The following is a 25,186-nucleotide window of genomic DNA, read 5'->3' as shown; positions in this document are numbered from 1 at the left end:
TCATAATAGGTAGTTATGGCAATTTGAAGATAAGATCAAATATAGCCACGTGTACGCAATGAATAGGCACTTCACACTCAGGCACACATGTCAATAGGAGTGTGACATATACCAGAATCTAGGAGGGCCACGTGAAAATGATGCAAATAACTCTTATACAACACACTGGTTATAAAACTTATAAATAGTGCTCAAAATCTTACTTTTCAACTTGCACCTTTTTCTCTTTCTTTACCTCAATATCCCAGTCCTTCGTGATTTTATTTATTTTTCTTGAGTATCGTTAGCGAAGCGTTGAGATGTTGGAATGAACCAAAATGAAACAGACCAAGCGTTGAGGTTACACTCATATAACTTGATATAGAATTCACCCATTGTTGTTATTATGAAATTTTGTATGGGATTTAAGAAAGATCTAGCTGTTAGTTAAAAGATTCAACAATTATTAATAAAACTATAGGTTGATATGTGCTTGGCGTGCCTACTCGCTAGCTAGACCGCAGTTAGCCGTTCAAATAGTTGATCATGTGAGTTACACTAACTCATTTACTATGTTATATTTGCCTATTTATGTGTAATATTTTCCATGGATACTCCCTTTAGTAGGGTGGAATAAGTTAAGGGATAGACTAAGTAAGTATATCCTTCACAAAGTTAGTTGGGGGTGGACAATCATTATTAGTCTTCATAGACAAGTATAGGTTAAAGGTACAGACTAACTGAGGATATCCTTCAAGGAGTTAGTTATAGGTAAGACAATCATGAAATGGTGTGATTAGTCTTCCCTTGATCATGAAAATGGTATAATCAATCCTCCTTAATGTATCCAGTATATATTAGGATTCATGTGGTGTGTGAACATATTTATAGGTATATGATTAATATAATGGGTAAGCGATGTGTTAATTTACTAATAGTTTTTGCTTACCCATTATTAATATTGTTTCAAGGTGTATCAGAGAAGAACCCAAATTGACTACAACATGATGTTTTATGTAACACCAGAAGGTATAATTTTAAGAATGATATCTTTCTTATATATTTTAATTGGTACCAAACATATCTTTTATTCTATTAGGAACAATATGTTACAAAAATAAAAATAGTTAGGTTAGGAACATCGTTCTATAACGTAATCTAGTTTTTCAAAAAAAGTAAATGTAGGATGACCAGTCAGCCGGAGTTCAATAATAAGTCTTACTTAGTTATTAATTATATTTTGTGTATGTTAAAAAATATTATGTCTTCATTATTTTAGCTGGTTAATATATTAGATAAAAGAATAATGTAGATGGTAGCAAACAATATAATAATGGTGTGCATGTAGGCTAGTATCTTTTTAGGACATTGTGTATTGAAAATTGTCTAATTAAGAGAAATGCCTTATTTTGTAAGGGTCGAAGTCTTGTAAAGAGTCGAATAGTGTTTAGTCTATTTTCGTATGTAATGTATTTAGTAAGTCACTTTTGTACGGAGTGTAATGGTTCCAGACTTAGTATTTTTTGTACTCTCATGTTCCTTATAAATAGGAACGAGCTTTGGTTTAGACTAACGAGTTTTTCCAGATTTTGTATTCTATGTTTTATAACTGAGTCTGTTGAGAGTAATAAAACTTTAAAGACTTATTTACTTTCTGAGTTCATAACATTGATCAATCTTATTCTTAATTGATTTCTCATATACAATTTCTCTACATTTGGTATAAGAGCAGGAAACAAACTGCAATGATATGATTTTCTTTATGAACCATCTGATTTTGAGTCATTTTTTTGTCACAAAAGTTTTCGTGCTTTTGGTTCTGAAAATCTCGTCTGATCTACATATTTGATTAGATTCTGCATTCAAATTGTATAATCGAGTGATCGATTATAAGTTTCTGATCAATTCGTTTGATCAAATCTAAAATTCATCAAGTTTTCTGTGATTTCAGAATTTTTCTCGTGTGTTCATCAATGGCGAACTTCAACATGAAAACAATGACTTCGTATTCTCATATGCTCGGATCATCAACCAAAATTCCAATTCTAATTCCAGAATACTACCATCAGTGGGTTGATCGCATGGAAGACTACTTGAATGGTCTGGATGAATAATTGTGGTATTGCATCAAAGGAACAGTTCAACCTCCATCGAATGTTCAAAATATTGATTCATCTAGAACTACTTTTGTTGTTGAGGATCAACAAACAAGACTAGAGAAACACGAAAAGCGTTGTATGAGAGAACTGAGAGGTGCTTTGCCACCTGTTCTTTATAACTACATTTGTGGTTGTAAAACTGCTAAGGATATCTGGAATACTCTCAAGGAAAAGTATCAAGGAAGTGAGAAGACTAAGATCAATTCTGTTAAGCAATGTTTGGTTGAGCTGAAAGAGTTCAAACAGAAGGAAACTGAAACAATTGAAGTTTACTATGATCGTCTGAATGAGTTGATCTACAGATGTAATCGCCATGGAATCACAAGGTCTCTAATGGAGTATAATCTTACTTTTGTTATGGGACTTAGGAAGCAATGGAGGAGTGTTAGTATGATGTTCAAAAATGAACAGAGCTTTGATACTTCTTATTAAATGATGTTTACAATCAGCTGAAGACACACGAAAGTGAAGTGTCTGAGATAATGGAAGAAGAGAAATAGAGTTTAGGAGGACCACTAGCTTTGGTTTCGAAAGTGTCTGAAGTGGAATTTGCTGAAAAGGTGAATTCAGATGAAGAAGGTTTCCTCTTGAATTCGGATGATGAAGCTATTGATTTTTATTCGAATAATCGAGTTAAGAAGTTTTTCAAAAAGCCTTTTAATTCTAAGGGAAAACAGAGTGAGATGAAAGGAAATCTTATGAAGTTTGGTGTAGAAGAGAAAAAGAAATTTGAAAAGCCTAAGAAGAATGATGACAAGGTGAAAGAGTTGAAGGCAGAAAAGAAATTGAAAGGAGATTCTGCTATAGATTGTCATTACTGTAATGGTGCAAATCACTTTGCAATTGATTGTATGCTTTGAAAGAAAGAGGAAAAGTAGAATAGAGTGAAGGACGAAGCATACTATGCTGAAAAACTGGAGGAAGTTCGTGAGAAGGCCAAGAGTTTGTCTCTTGTGGCAAGAGGAGAGAATGAAGATGACGAAAGTGGTACTTATCAGATTTGGTCATCCGGGTCTGATGATAAGGAGATGAGACATCCTACTCATGGTGCCATGTTTGCAGAATTCGAGGATGGAGAAGAAGAAGATATATCTGGACATTGCTTCGTTTCGATGTCAAGTGACAAATCTCCAATGACAACAAAGGTACGCTCTATACTCGAATCTTTTAATATTCCTTTACATGCATATGATTCTGAAATAATTGCTTTTGATGATACTATTGCTTAATTTGATGCTATTGTTGTATCTGCTAGCAATGAGGCAAAGAAACTTAATAATTAATTGCTTGAGACTCAAAAGTTGCTAGACACAAAACGGTGCATGGTAGAGTATCTAGAGTTGCAATTAGGAAATGTCAATCGTGATAGAGAGAATCTAGATAAAGATGTAAGAATGTTGTTGGCTCAACGTAACATCTATTCTAATTCTGTAAAATGGTTGTATGCAAAATTAACAACATTACATCATTCTTTTGAAATTAGCAAAGAACGACATCATAAACTATTGCCTTTTCTTGCATTCGAAAGAGAAAAAGTTGATGTTATGTCATATGATTGTGAAAACACAATAGCTGATTTTAACAAAGTACCAAATGATAGGTTTGCTTATGGTGTTGTTAAGATAGATGGGTTTTTAAATGCTGATGAATTGGTTAATATTGTTAATGAAAGTTTGACAAAAGGTGAACAAGTGAAAATTTTAAAAAGAACAAAACATTCGAAACTTGATTCACAACTCAATTTTGATGATGTCGATGAGAATTCTGATAATCTCAGCGAAATCAGTGAAATCGAAGAAGAAGAAAGTATTGATTGTTCTCAGTTGTCTATCATTAACATCACATCTAAGGTCAAAGGTAAAGAAATTGTTAGAGATTCGATGGTTGAGGATGACATTGGAAAACCTTCTACTTCGAAATTTTTTAACTTTGATGATGTGGAAGTTCGAGATAGTCAGACAAATAGTAGTGATGATGAAGAGGACGAAATCAAAGCTTCGAATGTTCGTAAAATAGAAAAGAATGTTTCAACTAAAACTTCAATTCCAAGAGTGGTTGTTGAACAAGTTTATGGTGAAACTGAAATTTTTGAAAAAGCAATGAATGAAAAAGGTGCTCACTATTTGGAAACTCATACTGTCGTGTATCCGAATTTAAATGCACAAATGATGTAGCTTTTCCAAATCAAGTATTTGTCACAACTGGGAATGTTGAGAACGTCAAGCCCGAATTCAACAAATTAGTCGAAGAAGACAATAAGCATTCAACTGATGAAGGATTCTTTTCCAATCAAAACACAGTTGAAAACAATCTCACTAAGACTTCATATGTTTTTCAAAAACAAAAATCAAAACAAAAATGGGTTGTTATATCAGAAAAAGAAAAAGATGTTGTTATAAAAGAAGTTGTTTATTCAACTCCAATTGTGAAACTTAATCCAAACGAATTCAAAGTGCTTGTTAACGACTTTTCAAAAGAACACAAAGTTTCAAAAAGAAAGGCACGAAAAGTAATTTTTTGGCAAGTGGTGCCTAACGAAAAACCCGCTCTGACTAAATCCAAAGTTTCGTATGAGACAATCAGTGTTTCAAAGTCTAAATTCTCAAATTCTTCAAAAACTAAGAGTTCTTAAAAACCAATTGTCACAGAAAAATAAAAAGACACGTCTTTTCATCATCCAATGAGTGTAATAGATAAATTTCCAATAAACCAAAAGGTTGAACATATTTCAAAATTTGATAACATTCGAAAGTATGTGAAATCACACAAAGTTGTGAATGATCAAAAACTTAACAATGTTCGAAAATCCACGAATTGTCAACAAGTTCCAAACAAAACTTTCAAATCAAAAGTTACATTTACCCCACAAAAGCTAAAATTTCGAAATCCTTCAATTACACAACCAACAAAAGTTTCGTGTTCAAATGAAAAATCCGAAATTCATTCTATCAATAATTGGCTTGAAGGACAAGGCAAAAGGTATCAGTCTGGGAGGTTTTCTCAAGTTCAGATCAAAACAGCTTATGAAAAGTATTTGAATGAGTCAACCACTAGAATTTTATCTTCTCAAGATTCGGATATTCCGATACAGAGATGGAAACCAATCAACAAATTAACAAGAATTGAGAAGCCCTGAGGTGCAATCTAATGAAAATCCACAACTATCGAAAAATTATATTTCAATATCTTCAGAGAATGATGTCGATTTAATTGATAGTATAACTGCAAAAATTCAAACTTGGGCTTTTAGTTCTAAAATTCACTCATTGTTTCAAACTAATAACCAAGGACCCAAAAAGCCTTGGGTACCTAAATTCTTTAATTAAATGCAGGTACTTTGTGATGACCAATATGATACGAAGTGGTATATTTATAGTGGTTGCTCACATCACATGACTGGAAGGAAGGAGAACTTAAGAGATTTTCGAAGCATTGAAAATGTTGGAGTAGTGAAGTTTGGTAATAATCAAAAATGTCAAGTGAAAGGATATGGAAAAGTAACGAATGGGCAATTCACAGTAAATCGAGTTGCATATGTGGAAGGTCTTAAACATAACTTGATTAGTGTATCATAATTAGTTGTGGGCACTAGAAATCAAGTGGTGTTTAACGAAGAAGGGAGTATAATCTCAAAAGTCGAGACGAATGAAGTATTGCTAAAATCAAAACGATATGGTGATATGTTCACACTTGATATTAAAAAAATAGTGGGCAAACCATCTGTTTGTCTACTTTCAAAAGCTTCAAGTGATGTTAGTTGGTTATGGCATAGACGTTTATCTCATTTAAACTTTCGAAATCTAAACAAGCTGGTTATAGAATATTTAGTTTGTGGTCTTCCTGTGTTAAAATATGATAATAATACTCTTTGTGCCGCTTGTGAACAAGGAAAACAACATCGCAAAGGACATCCTATCGTGATAGACTCAAAATTGTTGAACCATTGGAACTTCTTCATATTGACCTTTGTGGACCTTCGACTGTTGAAACAATTAACAAGATACGATACATTTTGGTTATAGTTATGATTTTTCGCGTTTCACATGGGTATTTTTTCTCAGGTTAAAATCTAAAGTAGCTCAAACAATGATTGATTTTATCAAAAAGATAGAGATGAGTCTGAAAAAGAATGTTCGTCGAATAAAGAGTGATAATGGGTCTGAGTTTAAGAATAAGATGATGGATTCGTTCTTAACTGAAAAAGGAATTTCACATAATTTCTCATCACCATATACTCCACAACAAAATGGTGTTGTTGAAAGATAAAACATATCATTGTGTGAGGCAGTAGAACAATGTTGACATATGCAATTCTTCCTCGGTATCTATGGGCTGAAGCTGTTTCAACAACATGTTTTACTCAGAATCATTCTTTTATTCATAAAAGACTTAATATCACTCCTTATGAAATAATAAATAATCGGAAACGTAATGTCAAATTTTTTCATGTTTTTGATTTCAGATGTTTCATCATGAATCTTAAAGACAATCTTTCAAAGTTTGCAGCTAAAGCTGATGAAGGCATATTTTTGGGATTTTCGCATACTTCTGTTGCATATCGAGTGTTGAACAAACGAGCTCGCAATGTTGAAGAAACTTTTAATCTTACCTTTGATGATTACTATGTTAAACAAGTAGAAAGAAAGTTTGAACAAAAATCAATTCTTGTTGAATCAAACGATCAAACTGAGAATTATAATTTAATTGATTTTGATTATGTTCTCATTTTTCGTGTTCCAGATAGGGCAATTGATGATGAAGTTCATGCTGATGATAACCAAACACCCGAATCAACGAAACATACTGATGATTCACAATCACTTCGGATACTGCTGAAAATGGCGAAAGTATGCTAGATGTTCGTATGGAAGGGGAGCATACGTCTATTCCTCTAAATGTTGAGGGGGAGCATCCTTTCGAGGGGGGAAGAGTAGTATGAATCATGAATTTGAGGGGGAGCATCAAAATGATAATCATTTTGAGGGGGAGCATGATGATACAGATGCAATTAATATTGATCAAAATGATGAATTTCATGAATTTGATGATAATATTTCTGTGGTAGGTACTAAAAATGTAGAAATGTATGAAGATGCACCATTGGAATTTGATCCTACATATCCACCACTTGAGAAATGGATGAAGAATCATCCAAAAGAGCAAGTTATAGGAAATCCACAAGATGGAGTTTTAACAAGAGCTCAAATTCATGCGAAAAATGAGGTACTAAATACGAATCAAGAATTTTGCATGTTTAATGTGTTTATTTCAAAAATAGAGCCAAAAACAGTTAAGATTGCTATGGAACACTCAAATTGGGTTGTTGTTATGCAATCTGAACTTGCTCAATTCGATCGAAACAAGGTTTGGAGACTTGTTCCAAAATCTAATGATGCTTCGATTGTCGGGCTAAAATGGATTTTCAAAAATAAAACTGACAAAGAGGGCAATATTATTCATAACAAAGTTAGGCTTGTAGTTAAAGGTTATTTGCAACACGAAGGTATCGACTATGAAGAAACCATTACCCCTGTCGCCAGACTCGAGGTTGTTCGAATATTTTTAGCCTATGCAGCACACAAGGACTTTGATGTTTATCAAATGGATGTCAAATGTGCATTCTTGAATGGAGAGCTCGAACAAACAGTATATGTTGAACAACCACCAGGTTTTTTTAGTGAAGAATATCCTAATCATGTTTACATTTATGATAATGTTGTATATGGGTTAAACCAATCACCAAGAGCATGCTTTGTCTAGTGAATTCGAGAATTTGATGAAGAGTAAATTCGAAATGAGCATGATGGGTAAAATCAACAATTTTCTTGGGTTAAATATACGTCAAAGCAGAGAAGGAATTTTCATTAACCAAGAAAAATACACGAAGAATTTGCTTGAAAAGTTTGGAATGACTAATAGTATGAAGCTAAGAGTACCAATGGTAGCAGGAACGAAGTTAACACCTTCGTTAGATTCACCCGCTGTTGATCTTACCTTGTTTCAAAGCATGAGATGTTCTTTACTTTATTTAACTGCAAGTAGACCTGATATCATGTTTTCTGTGTGCAATTGTGCAAGGTATCAAGCAAATCCAAGAGAAACACATTTAAATGTTGTGAAGAATATTTTTCGTTGTCTCAAAGGAACAATTTCGTTGGGACTGTGGCATCCTTCGAAATCTGGATTTTTCATTCAAGCCTTTTCAGATTCGGACCTTGGTGGATGTACTCTCGACATAAAAAGTACAAGTGGAGGATGTCAATTATTGGATGGGATGTTGGTAAGTTGGCAAAGAAACAAACTTGTATAGCTATTTCTACTACTGAAGCTGAATACATTTCTGCTGCTGCTTGCACTTCTCAAATCATTTGGATTCAAAGCCAATTGCGTGATTATGTAATTAATATGAAAAAGATTCCTTTGTATTGTGATTCAGAAAGTGCTATTCGCATTTGTCATAATCCAGTACAACATTTGAAAACGAAACATATTGCCCTTTGTTATCATTTTATAAAAGATCACGTTGAAGATGGAAACATTGAAGTTCATTTTGTGAAAACTACTAATCAACTTGCTGATATTTTCACTAAACCACTTGATGAAAAATCTTTTGTGAGAATTTTAGCAGGTTTGGGAATGTTAGATGCGAATTCGGTACCAGTATCAAATACTCAAAATTAACGAAATGTTGTTGGTGAAAAAGGTGTCGATTCAGAGGCTTGCTGACTGAACCATTCAGAGGTTACTTTGCGTTAAGAGGCTTTGACACGCTTCGTTTTCGTATCTTGATACTAAAAAGTTTTGCGTGCTTTGTTCTATCATTTCTTCTCATCAGTTTAGAATTTGTTCATTGAAAAACTAAAAAATCAAAAATACTTTTATTTCTTTGTATTAATTTTCGAAAAATAAAAAATAACAAAAAGATTTTCTTTTGTTGCATGTTTTATTTATCGAAAAATTCAAAATCACAAATTTTTTTTTGTTTGTTTTTGTTTTTGTTCAAAAATGGAAAATTCAAAAAGATTTTTGGTTACTTTGTTTTTAGGTATTCAAGAACATTTTCAAGACAATTCTTCAAAGGGTCATGCTTGTGTTTCTTTGGGAAGGTAATTCTCTTAAATCTTTGTACTAGTTAAGATATCCCTAGAAGCATACTGCTGCATGTCGACCCAACCCTCTACTGACTCCATGTGTGTTACGAAAGCCTTAATGAAAATTTTCATACGAAAGTTTCTTCCAAATTAGGCTTACATTTGCATTAGTTCAATGAGCTACCTTACTCTTCTCAAATGAGTTAAGAGTTGTTTGTTTGGTCCATATATAAGAGAGGTACATTCAAATCTTAACCAATCTTTTTCATCACAAAATTTCTTAACACATTTCACACACAAAGACACATGTTCAAGAGGTCATTGATTAAACCAATCATGACTTAAACATGTGAAAAATATGTGTTAATGATCTTAAATCATGATACTATGATGCAAGTGAAACCCAAATATCCGAACTTAATAAGGAATTGATGGGGAACTTTGTTCCAGATTATTAGGAAACACTTGTTTCTGTACCAAAGTTTCGTATACTCCAATTCACATTCTTTCATATGAGTTGTATTGATCAAATGTTTGAATCCCATGACATTTGTTTCCCAACAAAATACAGCTTAACTATTTTTTTCATGAATGTGATTTCAGTGTGAGTATCAATTCTTTTCTCTAGTCACTTTCACAAATCTGACAAAGCCAATTGTCACTGACTACATTGGTCAAACAAGTAATTTCGTTTACAATTACTCACCTTATGTTTAGGTTGATATGTAACAAAATTCGTAAGCCACCCATTGAAGCCTTGAAAAAGAAGCCCTTTGATACTTCTCTAAAAGTATTCGATTGTAATTCACGGGAAAATGCACAAGCTGTTAGTTATCTCTCTTGATAATTAACGAAGCAACCTTTGCATGGGGTTTAACTGCTTTCGTGTCAACATTTTTGACATCAAAGATCCAAATTTTTTTTAATTTTCTTCTTATCCTTTTTCCTTTGAATCACTGCACTCACGAAATCCTTGAGGCTCTAAGTAATACCAACTTAGGCTGATGATTTCAGAAGACTGGCAAATGACTTCATTTCGAATCCCAAAAACGAATGAGCCCAACCTCAAATCCGAAACATTTGATATTACATACAAGTACTCACGAACAGTCTCAAAGTAACCATTTGGTAACTTGGCCCTAGTTTCAAGGAACTTTATCTGTCATAGCTACAATAACGGATATTGGTGCGCGTTTCAAGGGATGACGTGATCTTCTTCTTAATGATAAACAGTTCAAATTATTTTGGATTACTTATAAAAGGAAAATCTTCTTTCCTTTTGAAATCACGCGTTCAACAACTCACAGAAGATCAAAAAGCCCTAAATTTTTTTTTTCAGAAAGCTTTCAATCAACTTGCAAATGGCTGTTGTTCAGAATTCCACTACTGAAGAAATTGCATCCCAACCTCTAATGAAGATACAAAGCAACAACTATCAGGTTGAATCAAAAGTCTCGTTGTATCCAGATGATCTCAAGATGCTGATAGTTGTATTGAAAAGATTAGTTCTAGCCACCGCCATGTTCAAATCCTTCGTCGTGCCATTAACTTGGTTGTCTATGGCTGCATCTACTGCTTCATTCAATAAAGAAACAGATATTCTCACTTTTAACTTAGTGAATGAAAAATGAATTCATCTCACCAAGAAGATGTTCTCACAGTTCTTGGAGTTACCCAATTCACCACCCTTTTTCAAACCTTATAACCCTCAGATTATGCATATGTTCAACGAGCCAGGTCACCAACCACCACTCGAAAAGATAAGTGATTTCAAAAAGTCTGGGCTTCCCTGCATATGGAATTTCTTGTTTGGGATTTTTCTACAGTGCTTAACAGGAAGAAAAGTGGGTCTTGACAATGGAAGAAAAGAAGTATATGCTATGGTCATGGGTTTGTATTATGACTTGAGTGTGGATTATGCCACTCAGTTGTGGAAAGAATTTACGAAAAGCTTGGAAAGTACAAGTGTAGCTAAAGGAATTTCTTGTGCTAAATACTGAGTTTGATTTTGGAAAAGGTGTATGAGAAAGAGGGAATTCAAGTTCCTCAGGGTGAAGACATTACTGAATTTACGAAGTATCAATTTCCAAAGAATGTTAAAGATGATGAGCACATTTTACAAGTGTTGCACGAATTCCAGATGCAATGCTAAAGAAGGTGAATCCTACGCACAAGATTCTTGTTAAGTATTTGCAGACGGTAAACCCTAATGTTGAAACTGGGGTGTTGCTTGAAATCGAAGCTGGTTCTTCCCAACCATCCAAGAAAACGAAGTCTGATGAGGACCATGCGAAAGCTACAAAGTCAAAATCGTCGCCCAAGAACGTTGAGGGTGAAGCTCGGCCTTCGAAAGAAGTTGCTCTGTCAAAATCCGGAATTCTTAAACGAATTCATAGGAAATCATCTAAACGAACTTTGTCTGATGATTCTCTAATGGTTTGTAAGACTCAGGTTAGTAGTAAAGGAGTGGTAGTTCGTGAAATACCTGCTCCTGTTTCACCGTTATCCAAAAAGAGGCGTGCTCATGATGTTGCGAAGCACATTACAAAAAAATGGTACAAGTGAAAGCTTGTCATAAAAGATGATTCTTTTGACAACGAAGTTGTTCCTGATTTTCCTGTTGCTTCTCCTGTGGTAACTTCAACACCTATCATCTCTTCAATTTCAAATGTTTCTACCATTTCTCCTACTTCAACTATTCCACTCTAAATAGTGATTACCGAACCAGTCACTGAGGAGGTTCCTATTTCTAACATCACTGCTAACGTATCTGATACAGTAGCAAATGTTACAATGAGTGTCGACATTTCATAGACAATTGTTCTTTCTTCTTCACTACCACCTATTATTTCCACTCCATTTGCTTCATTACCACCACCAATATCAACTTCTACTTCATCTCCTATATTTTCAACTATTCTTCAACAACCAATTACTACTCTTTTTCCATCACAATCCACTGACACACCCAAACCACATTCCGATGATGAAACTGAAGAAGGAACTTTTGGAGGAACTTTTGAAGACTTGCAATTCGATTCGGAAGAGGAGGAGATTCCTGATCGTATGTTAATGTCAAGAAAACAATTTAAAATCTTGAACAGGAAGTTAAACTCACTTCTTTAGTCACAAGCTGATTCAGGAGCAAAACATTTAGTTTTGGGTCTTGAAGTTGAATTAATGATCAAGGCGGTTGAACGAAGACTTCATGAGAAGATAGATCTTTCTGATCAAAATAGTGAGCTTCGTATCAAGACTCAGGCAGGGAATTTGAAGGGGACTTAAAGGATTTGAAGGCTGTTGCGAAGGAACGTCATATTCTCTTCGTACAAGATGTCAAAAAGGTTCGTGAAGATGTCAACTTGAAACTTGAAGAGTTGAAGAAGGAAGTATCTCAGGAAATTGTGAATACGAATTCTCAGTACAATCAAGAAAAGGTTGATATCATTGATGGGGCAGTTACAAATTTTGTCAAAACCTTTCAAGACCCAATGTCGAAGTTTGAAACACAAGCAACTGAAGACACCAATCAGCTTGCGAAATTGCAGACTCTTCTTGAGGAGTTAAAAGTAGTTGTTTCGAAGCCTACTCCAACTTCATTTTTAACTCCTGAGTTCCTTACTCAGAAGTTGAATTTACTTGATCAGGTTATTCAGAAGGCGGTTGCTCCTATTTCCAAATTTTCTCAAATGTTGCCACAAAATGCTCCACCTATTGTCACAGGGGTGTAAGGGGGAGAAATGAAAGTGAGCAAAGGAGCAAAGGTGAATAAGAAGGGAGAAGGAGAGAAGGCAAAAACTGGAGATTCGAAAGTTGTTGGAAAGTTGTTTTCTACACAAATTCCTGTGACAATTTCGATGAAGTCTGACACTATATCAACAACAATTGTTACCACAAAACCTTTTACAAAACCAAAAGGAATTGTGATTAGTTCAGCTACAGAAAGGGGTAGTTCAAGTTCCTTAAAACCAAATCATGATTTGAAAGACAAAGGGAAGGGTGTGCTAGTCGAAAAGACTAAAGAAGAAAAGAAAGCAGAGGTGGAGGCTGAAATCGAATTTCAAAGGCATATACAAAGTATTCTAAGGTTGAGAGAAAGTGATCCACCTGGTATGGAAAAAGGTGATCCCAAAAAGTTGTATTCGTATGAATTAATTGAATCGAGAGTTGCATTCAATCATATGTATGCTTTTGAAAATAAGCCAAGGAAAAGCTATTCGATTGCTAACATTGATTTTTGTCAGTTGGACTTTCTGATAAACGAAATGATGTTTATCACTGCTCAATACAAGGTTAGTGAGAAATTCAAAAACCCAGATAATTATACACACATGAAAATTCGTTTTCATGTTGTACTTGGAAAAGAGCAAGATGAAGTGTGGTCTCTGATCAAGATCAAGAAAGTAGTTGCTATCAAGAAAGATTTCTTGTTCGAAAACATGATACAAAATTTCAAGTATAATGTGGTTCGTGCAAACAATCAGGTTGTCGATTTCAGTGTTGCAGACTTACCTCTAATGAACTTGGATGATCTTATTCAAGTTGTATTACTTTTAAAAGAAATGGAGGCATCACAACTCAAGGGTACAGACAAAGAAGTGTTTAGACTAGGTCTTGCTCACATAAAAATCTTCATTGACAATTATTATGATTGTCTTGCCCTGACTGACGAAGAGTTGGCTTCGAGTATGGATAGGAAAGTATCTGTTGCAATGAAACTTTCGAAGACACAAACTAAGTTGAAAAAGTATGCTGATGGAGAAATTTGTTTAAAACCATTTGGTTTGGTGTTTGCTGGGAAGGACACTAAAGGGAAGGCTAAGAGATTTCTCTTTCAAGTTGCTGAGATTGAAAGATATACAACGTCACAATATATGAACTTTATTGTTCGTATGAACAATTTCTCGAAGAACAATGATGGTGACAAAAAGGAGTTAAAGAAGGTTTTAACGTGGTATTTCGAGATACGAAAGATGATGCACTTAGCTGCTCAGATTCTCACGAATTGAGTTGTTTGACTCGTTTACAAAAAGGGGAGATTGTAAGGGTCAAAGTCTTGTAAAGAGTCGAATAGTGTTTAGTCTATTTTCGTATGTAATGTATTTACTAAGTCACTTTTGTACGAAGCGTAATGGTTCCAGACTTAGTATTTTTGCACTCTCATGTTTCTTTATAAATAGTGTGACAACCTGATATTTTGAGACAATAAAATGTAACACCAATCAAATTTGTACCAAAATATAACTTTCCTAAAAATATTATTTGGGTTAGATAAAGTAGTAGGAATCATATCAAGGTTTTCGTACATATAAAGAACCCTAAAATCTGAGTTATCACGGAGACGTTATGACCAACTTAATACTCTCGACAAGACCAGGCAACACCGATTAAGCGAAAAACGAGAAGTTTCAATACAATGATTGTTAGCCTTAGGTATATAAACGAAAGTCGTAGATTTCGTTAAACCGTGATCATGCATAAAAAGAACGCCCAAAACGGACGTCGTATGAAGAAGTTACAAATTTTCTAAGTTTCGTTACAGCGATAGACAGCTAAAAACTCGAAATAAAGATCGAGCGATTTTTAGCCGACACAACTTAAACGAGAGTTGAAGGCCTCGACAATAGTAGTTCGATGGTAAAAAGACAAACGAAAATGGACGTCGGATAAGGAAGTTATGGATTTTTAACGAAGTTATCGTGTCCCGGTCTATTAATTAAAATATAATTATAAATAAAGTCAAATATAGCCAACGTAGTCTACATGTGTCACACCCCGAAAACCGAAGGTGGAAACATTTTCGGGGCGGACTCCACGTTAAGTATCAAATCCAATGGACATAGTAAGCAAAGTAAACAACCATTAAATTACATATATACAAGTTTACATTTGTTTCAAAAGTTAATTGTACAAGTGTGATACATAGTATATGAGAACAAAATGAGACGAGTCTTCTACGCACTCTGTCTTCGCCAGAAAAGATCATCGAGTACCTGTCTAATGCAACCTGAGAATACAAGCGTTTTGAAAATCAGCATAAAGCTGGTGAGTTCATAAGCGGTTAGTTTTCTGAAAATGTACGAGTTCCTTTAGTTTCCTGAAAACGTGGTAATCCAAGAAAAATCCCATATTTTCTTAAAAGTTGGTTACCAAATCCAAAATGTAATTGTAAAAGATGTACACTAAAAACATGATTGTTCTTGTGAATTGAAGAGTTTAGTTATCTAACTTGTTACACTTTTCTGGTTACGTACTACTGTTACCCAGGAAAATCCTATATTTTCCTACATGTGTGTGTGAACTGTTACCGATTTTGATTATGTTCAATGTTATCCCCAGGAAAATCCCATATTTTCCTGAATGTGTGTGTGTGTGCAAAGTCTCCTGAAAGTCTGACAATCCTTAAATATACATTAGTTTTATTACGTACATAAAACTAATAATTAAGTGTGAAGTGTTCATAATCTTGATTGCGAGTCCTTAACCATACTTCAGACTAGATATGACTCGGGCCAGGGCCACTATCCTTTTTATGACTTTCGTCACCCTTGAAGCTTTCGGTTTGGCTGTAGCTAGCAGCCAGGTGCAGGATTGTCAGTCCCGTATAGATCTATACACTCAAGTCACGTTCTCCCTCCTGGAGATTCTGGTTACAGGGTTAGTCCTCCAGTCTCTCGTGCCAAGGAAGTGTTACAGAGGACGTGTCTCCAATCTTTAAGATTACTCATTACTTCTCGTGCCTAAGCGAAGTAGTATCTATGACTAACTAAGTTCTAATGGTGCTTGTCCTTTACACTCGAGCCTAGGTGTTTTATTAAGGACATTACAAATGTTTCATGTTTTCTAATGGTGTCTATCCTTTACACTCGAGCCTAGGGTGTTTTCTTACAGACATTACAATGTTTTATGATCTCTATCATTATAAGAGTGAACAATCAATTGTGAAACATAACAGTATATAATAAGAATTGGAATTGTTTGAACAAAAAACTCTGCAAGTTAAAAAGTTTGTTAGTAGGTTTTCAATTCTTAAAAGTGTGCGAATATGAAATCATTTAAATGAAATAATGAATTTAAGTACAAGATATTCTTGTACTTTTGCTTGTATTCCGCCCCCCCCTGAAAACATTTAAAAACCATTGAAAAAGGGTAGGGGTATGAACTCACCAAACGAGAAAATGCGACGTTCTGGATGCTAAGTGTCGATTCAAGACTTGATAACATGCGAGGTTCCTATGTAATACAAAATGGTATACAAATATATCTAATTAGATTTTAAATTACTAATTAGATATGATATTACACTCCAATGAGCGAAAACACTTCAAAACGAGTGTTTGGAGTGACCCGAGTGACATCTACGGACATGTATTGATGCGTGGGACTTGGGAATTGAGTTTACTCTTCAAGAGTAAACTCCTTATGGAGTTTACTTGTGACAACCCAAGTTGCCCCGTTACATTTCCCCGTTACCGTTAACGGAATATTCCGCTGTATAAAAGTTCCGTTAATTAGAGGGCATCAATTTAATAAAAATTCCATTTGATTACCTTTAACATGCCGTTAAGTCGTAATAAAAGGAAATAAAAACACAGGACACACATTTTCATTCAATTGGAAAATGTCAAGTATTAATATTACGACCCCTAAATCGGGTGCGACCAAAAGCCCCGTTTAACGGCAGTATCGGGTAAAATTTCACTGAGCCCTGACTGTGAAACCTATATATGGATGAGTGGAGTCCATTGGAGACTTTTTACACTCTCTCTCTAAACACTCTCTCTAGACCCGTTTTCGCCCCGAATTCACAACCAAACGCTTCCATATTGTAAGTCCACTTACCCTAGCCTATTCTAAGCGTATTGATTTATGTTTAAAGCCTAAAAACCATCCAAGAAGGCATAGGATAAGGAGTTTACGGCCCAAGAACATTCTAGGGCCGTAAACCTCTAAAAAGGTGCCAAATATGCCTTTAAACTTGACCATAAGCTTAGAAACTATTAGGGAATATAGCCTAGGGGTGTTTAAACACTAAAATGCATGGATTTAGGACTCAAAGAAGAGTTTACGGCCCAAGCACATGCTTAGGCCGTAAACTCCACAAGTCATGGTCCCAAATGTGCACCAAACTCATCCTAGGGCTTATTACATAATTTAGGGACTTATTCCTTTGAGTTTAGACCCTTGAAACACTCCAAAATGAATTAAAGAAAGGAATTTACGGCCCAGACATGGTCAAGGCCGTAAACACCCTAATTCATGCCCAAAAATTGTATTTTTTACCCCCAAATGACCATAGGCTATTTCTATAAAATGCTAGAATGGAATTAAGGGCTTAAACACAAGAAAAATGAGGGATTTCTTGGAGTTTACGGCCCAAGCATTATCTAGGCCGTAAACTCCCCAAAACCCCCTCAAATGTTGGTTTTAATCACCCAAAATGGCATCAAACTTCATAAGGAAATTCTAGGGAGGCAATTGGGACTTGAAACTTCACCAAACTCAAAGATTGAGAGTTTACGGCCGTAAACTCCCTTGGGAGAGTTCTTAGGCCATAAACTCCTATAACATACCCTTAGAGGCCTCAAACCCACTCATGCCTTTGAGGAAAAGTGCTTGGAATAATTCTATGAACAAGCTAGAAGCATCAAACACCCAAGAATATGACCTTGGGAGTTTACGGCCATAAACTCCCTTAGGTTGGGCCGTAAACTCCGTGTTTGGTCCATATTGATGCTTTAAACCCCTTTACACCCTTGATACTTGAGTATAGCAAAGTCCCACAGCTGATAGGAGACCCTTAGCACCCTTAAACGCTACCCGGGACCCCAAACACTCAACCAAAAGTGTTTTCCACTCCTTTGAGTGTGTATAATTGTTTAATTAGTATATTATATGCTAATTGTATGTGAACATATGTTATCATATGTTAAAATAGGTCCTTGTGTGTGTTCAAGTCCTTGCGTGACCCCGAACGCCTAAACGGCACTACCGTCGGACCTACTTACACCAGGTGAGTTCATACCCCTGAATGAACCTTTTAAATGCTTTTAAATGTTTTATAGGGGGGATTACAAGTTAAACATGCCAGTTATCATATCAATCACATGTGATTGATAACCCGCATGCACAAGATTTTACCACTGTACACTGTTTTACCGAGTAGGACACTGTAAATGGCTTTCAAAAAGGGTTTTTAAATTGTTCAAGTTCTTACTTTTATAGGTTATCAAAGATTCACTTTCAAACTGATTTATAAAAGATTCCCAAAGATTTCTAAAGGTTTTCACACCCATTTATTCAAAGAATACAAATGCGATTTTTCCTGAGTAATAAAGTTTTCAAAGGTTTTCATGAATACTTTTAATTGTTAATTACTGCTGCTTCGCTTATACTTATTTTATACTCCTACTCTGTAATGCTCTTGCTTATACCTGAAGTCACTTATACCTGATGACGCTTATACTTATTCACACTCTTACTTAGTAATACGAGTCTACTTCGCTTATACTTGAGATCGACTTTACTTCACTTATACTTGATACGCTCTTACTTCACCTGTTGTCATCACCACTTCGCGATGCGCTTATACTTATTCGACATTTATACTTCACTTGCGACCACTCTTACTTCACTTATTAGACACTCCTACTTCACGAGAATCACTTTCACTTGATACCCACTCAAGCATAGTTATTTGTATGTCCGTGCTTATATAGGTATATATAAGTAATGATTGAAAGACTTAGGAAGGCTCGTCGGCCCTATTTCCTTTTCTTCGTTGAGATGTGGTCTGGTGGGATCGGGTAGCCGTCCGAAGGTCGTTTGGTTCATTAGTCAAATACTATGTATATGAGTATGGACATACAGGAAATTCTCTAGTCAAGTCAGTTAAGAATCTCTACCTCTATTCTACACTTACTTTAAAAACACACTACCCACTGTTTGAAAGTCTTTACCTCTAGTATATCACTTACATTAGGAATCCACTCCCCTCTAGAAAAACACTAACCTCTATTTGGGATGCATCTTCGGGACGCGGCCTTCTCCGTCGTCTAGTTGGTAACCAGAGTCTCCTGTAGGGAGAGCGGACATTATGTGTATAGGCCTATACGGGATTGAAAACCCCACACCCTGACTGCTAGCTACAGTCCACGGCCCACCAAGCCAAGGGGTGACAAGTGTCACATTATATAGATGCTTGTAGGGCGTCTGGAACTCTAGTCAGTATGGTTACGAGTATCCTGGGTTGCCTTATAATTCATGGCTTTAAGGTAACGGTATTTCGTCAACAATTTACACTGTATGCTGATGTCACTTTTCAGAGTCACACTGTTTCGACCTTGCTAGCTGTATCTTTCATTTGATACTGTCTGGGGTCTATAGTCTCTGTTTCGACCTTGCTAGCTGTATCTTTCATTTGATACTGTCTGGGGTCTATAGTCTCTGTTTCGACCTTGCTAGCTGTATCTTTCATTGGATACTGTTTGGGGTCTGTAGTCTTTGTTTTGACCCTGCAAGATGTACTTTTCATTTAGTATCGTCTTCGGTCTATATTCACTGTTTTAGACCTTACCAACTGTACCTTTCATTTGGTACCTTCTGGGGTCTGTGTCTTCCCTTTGTTAGACTGAACCAGGCGTGTCGTTAATTCGATACCCTCCTGGAGACTATGATTCTTTGCCTTAGTCAGCAGTCCTCACTGCTGAGGCATATATTATTTCCTGATGTCTCTTGCTTTCTTTAATAATCCAATTCAATATTTTGATAAAAATAGCAATTAAGGGAAAACTACCTCTTACCACAATCCACTGAAACAGTCTTGGTAGAGGGCTGCTTATTTAAGGAAAATATAGGATTTTCTGGAAAAGACTCTAATACACTGAAACCTCTTAAACTATTTCTTTAATAAGTTATTTGAATGAAATGACACTAAATACTTATGAACTCACCAGCATTTGTAAAAAATGCTGATACTCGCTTTTCAAATAACTTGTAATCTCAGGTCAGCAATTAGACAGGTACATCCCCTGGAGTTGCTGATGAAGATGGCTTAAGTACCTTGCTGCACTTTATATATATTGCTTGTATTACTTTGTTATTATGTAATGTAACCATGTAAAATTATTACTATTAATGCAATGTTTTGCTGTACTTTGATTACTATATTCATGTGTTGTGATACTTGACATGACGTCATCCACCCCAAAACGTTTCCGCCGTTCCGGTTTTGGGGTGTGATAGATTGGTATCAGAGCATTGTTTATAGTGAGCTAAGTATATCAATTCATAAAAGATATACAGCCTATAAATACAATGGGATAAAACACTATGACCAAGAATTATACTTTAAAATATAACCATATTTTACCAAAGTATAATAACATCCAGAATCTAAAGACTCGAACAAAAGTATCACAAGAAGAACAATAGTAAAAGTCTTTGGATGTTGAGCACTACAGTCAAACCTGGGCAGTTATGTAATCGTAAGCTGGGATAAATGTAACCTGATCAACTACATTTATCCGAGATGCGATGAACGTGTGCTCGGGAGTGATAGTGGTGTGCAGCAGGTCTGAAACTTACCAACTAGGAATGCTAGAGCCAAACCTAAAGTTAAAATACTATAGGAGTATTTTGGAACGCTAAAAGATCCACACTAATCCCAGAAGTCATATTCAGAAGATAAGAACACAAACAAGAGTTAAAATACCATATGGGTATTTTAGATTACATAAGCAACCTTGCGTGAATAACTAAAAAGATCCTTATCGATATACCTACAACTACAGAGGGTGTACTCCCAAGGTTATATATAATAAGGACCCCATAGGCTGAGAATGTGTGCTTTCGCTCTATTTCCTTTTCCTCGTTGGGATGTGGTTCTGGAGTAGTATCACATATTCGAAGGCCTATCAGGTCTAAGCTATATATGATTTGTATACCCTGTGTAATCATAGCAGGACTCGATATGGATCATACAGTGAAATGTTAATAATCCCTTAGGATTCCTTAGACATTTCCATTCTCGCGCGAGCCCTGTAGAAAACCCTACCCACTCCAGTGCTTGACAGAAGAGTTAATTCCGACCCCGAGAAGATTCATTGAGAAGATTTCCTGTTCGGAAATGAATGAACTGGGTCGAGACTATGGAATACATCAAGTGCCCATATCCTCTTAGGGACAGTGGTGAGAGATTCGCCTAAACTTCGGAGATTCCCAGTCATCCATCATGAAGTGATGACACCCGCAGTTGGAATCAGAAGGAAGGCGGAATAGAAGTTCAATACGTCCATACGAGAAGAGAACCCTAGGAAACTACCTGGAGGAAACCAACGCTGATTCCAGTCAAAAACACGAGGCAGACCGAGGGAGCCAGTAAATGGAACCCGGGAATTGTCTTTTCCTCGTGTTCCTCACGCTAATACACCCTTAAAATAATATAAATTAGTGAGTTAGTGTCTACACTACTCACGCTATGTGTTAGGTAAATCATCGTTTCCCGTTGCCAGTTACACGAATAGGGCAGATCCCCGCACCTCTAATGAGAGAATTTTAGCCATCTGCCCTTGAGAGTCTCTCCTTCCGCAAGTTTCGTTCTGAACCGTTCTCATATCTCTCCAGGCCGGAGAGTGAAACTTATCCTAGTATAAAAGGTAACTTAGTAGGAACGACTCGCATCTTATGGCCTTTTTCCGATACTCATACTCCTACCTCGATTACCAGGACTACATCATAGGGATGTAGGTCAACGTTCAAACAACCAGTACCCGAGGCACGGGAAGATTTAGGCTTGACCCATTTAGGACAGAAATGTCCAGGGTTAGCTATAGCTTCTTATCATCTTGTATTCTTTTCCATGTAGGAAAACCATGCCACCGATGAAGCGCAATCAGCCCCCAAGCAAGAAACCTACTCTCTTATTCGATGAAGCTACGTTCCAAGCTGCGGTCTCAGCAGCCGTAGCAGCTGTCATGGCTCACCTAAATGCTAACACCGCCAATGCTAGCAAGTGCCCTGTCGAGAATTTCGATCCTGACAATGGACAACAACAACCAATACTTCCATGCCCAGTCTCCCAAGAGCCTCAAACGAGCCCACTAAAGAGAAAACTCAAGATGGAGGAAGGAAGTACCTCGGCCCAAGGACCCTCAGAAGGGCAACAAGCAGAAGCAACTCTTGCCAACCCTTCCCTCCCGACTTCAAGCAGACCATACCTAGGAGACCTTCCCCACTGCGAAAAGTGCAGCTACCATCATCATGGTGTCTGTCGGGAACTTCACTGTCTTAGATGCAACAGGAAGGGGCACACCTCCCGTATCTGCAGAGCCCCGGTGGAGCTTATTACACCAACCACTAGAGTAGCAACCGACATAGTTTGTCACCGATGTGGTGGAAAAGGGCACTTTAAAAGGGATTGCCCAACTGAAAGAAACAACAAAGGCACAGGAGGAGCCTAACTCTACCGCTTAGGAGGAAACGTCAAGGAACTCGGTAGATTTTTGGTACGTCTCTCGATTTCGGATAACTAAGCTAAGAATAATAAAAGACTAATTCAAATGCAAATTTTATCCAGTAAGGCGAAAGTCGTAGCACTGTTATAAAAATTAAAATCCATTAGGTAAAACTATAATGACTGAACATATACGCTATGACCATGTATATTTAAGATGGACGGACCTAGAGTGAGCGAATGCCGCCTCATTTCCTGTTCCTCGTTTGGTTGTGGATTTAGGGCGGGGTCGCTCAGTCAACAGTCCTACCCACCTTAAATATACATGACTAGTATATGTGAGGCGATTATAGAAATGCCTTGTGAGAATTCGTTCATGAAAAGATACTCTATTCGGAAACACTTAGAACTCTCTATAGTTCCGCGTCGACTCTATCGTTCCAAGTATCCGCGGTAGCGATACATAGGACGAAACCCCGAGACGCCTAGAACTTGTGTGCCGGTTCGGCACAAGACTCTATCGACCTTCACTTTATATCATATCGAAGTGTGCCAACTTCGACGACTCTATTGAGCATGGTTTAACTTCGTGCAACCATGTGTACATTCTTAGTGCTGTGAGCTTTCTCCATAGCCATATCGACAAATGAAGGTTCTTCCAAACCCGAACCTAACACAAATAATCACATCTAATGCAATTCGTCAATTGTCCCTCTTATCTCAAACCTTCCGAAGTACTCAAGTGAGGGTACCCCACGCCGTCGACCGACCCCTCGTAGTCAAATGAACACCGAAGTGAAAGGCACTGCAGATACCTCAGAAAACGGCAACCATCCGAGGCATACTCCGTAGAGTCCCCTGGGAGACCCTCCTCACCTCGCACATCAGGTTCGTGAACCCAGAGAATAGAACTCATGAGGCTGGCCACTATGACCAGGTATACTGTTGGCATCCATCAAGTATTGACGGTTAAGCCAAGCATGAGTTCTACCACGAACCTCTTCGCAAAACGCTTTCACCCTATTTCGTAACATAGGAGTCGGAGTCAAGAGAACTACTGCGGATTGAGCTAGTAAAGTTCCGAGTGAAGAGACCCTATGCCCATTAGATTTGACTTAGACCGAGAAAACTTAGAACCTTCGGAAGAGTAGTTGCAATTGATGCTCTGACTACTCAGGCACCTTGCCCACCCAGTTGTAGGCAGGTAGTGCTTATCATCCTCCACCCTCTCACAAGGAGGAAAATCGTCGTCGCCCTGTAGACGATGAGTTGTATTTTCCGAGGTAAACACTAGGATACCGAGAACCACAGGGTAACCTTCGCAGCCAAGAATACTTGGTCAAGTGCGAAGGTAGTTGCGTTAAATCTCATGACCCGGATCCCGAAAAGATTATGGACTCGACACCAGCTTTGGTGTTAGTCGAGGGATTATGCAGGAGCATGCACTTTCCACGCTAGAATAAACCACAGTCTTAGAGATTCCTTGGACTAATAGGTGTTCCCCGAATACTATCTCAAGCAGAGATAGTAGAACCACCTCCGGAGATAGTCCAACACTCGTCTGGTGAAGCCCTATCTCCCCGATTCTCAGGGTTTCCGTATCTCAAGCGTAGTTGGTGCAGGTCCATTTTGCACAATCTTGGGATAGACACTCTATAGCAAACCGATAACCATAATCGCTCAACCCACTTGACGATCTAGGAAGCCTCTATCAGCCAGTTGGCAGAAAACACGAAACTGAAGACCACTTGAGATTCCTAAGAACCAACCCGAAGGACTACACTACCAGTACGAGAGAGAACGTTAGGAACTTCGGAATGGCGATCACGCCAGTGATGATCTTGCCATAGAAGTACACTATGTTCTAAGTACTGAAAGGCTCTACCCTTCAGAGAGCGTAGGACCATCCGAGAATACTCATGGAGACTTGGTCCAACCCTTTCCAGGCTGCCACTACCTTCGGATATGCCGCCAGATTCACACCCGATCGATCCACTTCTTAGACTTGATATGCGATTATCCGAAAACACTTTTTGTACCTCACTCATCTTGATAGAATCCATCGAGAACCCTGACTTCATAGATACACCAGTCGGAAACCGCTAGCTACACTAGACGAAATGCGCATCCCGTATGTGAAGATCTGTGAGAATGACAAACACAGACTAGAAATCACTTGGGAATGCAAGGGAAACCGTATAGGAAGTACTCCCTCATCTCTACTTGGCCATTCATGCCTACTTCCTTGTCTAGACTTGAATTTCGGGACGAAATTCCCTCTAACGGGGGGATGATGTGACAACCCAAGTTGCCCCGTTACATTTCCCCGTTACCGTTAACGGAATATTCTGCTGTATAAAAGTTCCGTTAATTAGAGGGCATCAATTTAATAAAAATTCCATTTGATTACCTTTAACATGCCGTTAAGTCGTAATAAAAGGAAATAAAAACACAGGACACACATTTTCATTCAATTGGAAAATGTCAAGTATTAATATTACGAC

This window comes from Lactuca serriola, chromosome 2, assembly GCF_051521515.1.
Source record: "Lactuca serriola cultivar US96UC23 chromosome 2, Lser_US96UC23_V15, whole genome shotgun sequence".
Classification (NCBI taxonomy): Eukaryota; Viridiplantae; Streptophyta; class Magnoliopsida; order Asterales; family Asteraceae; genus Lactuca; species Lactuca serriola.
Note: the sequence above shows the minus strand (reverse complement) of the source record.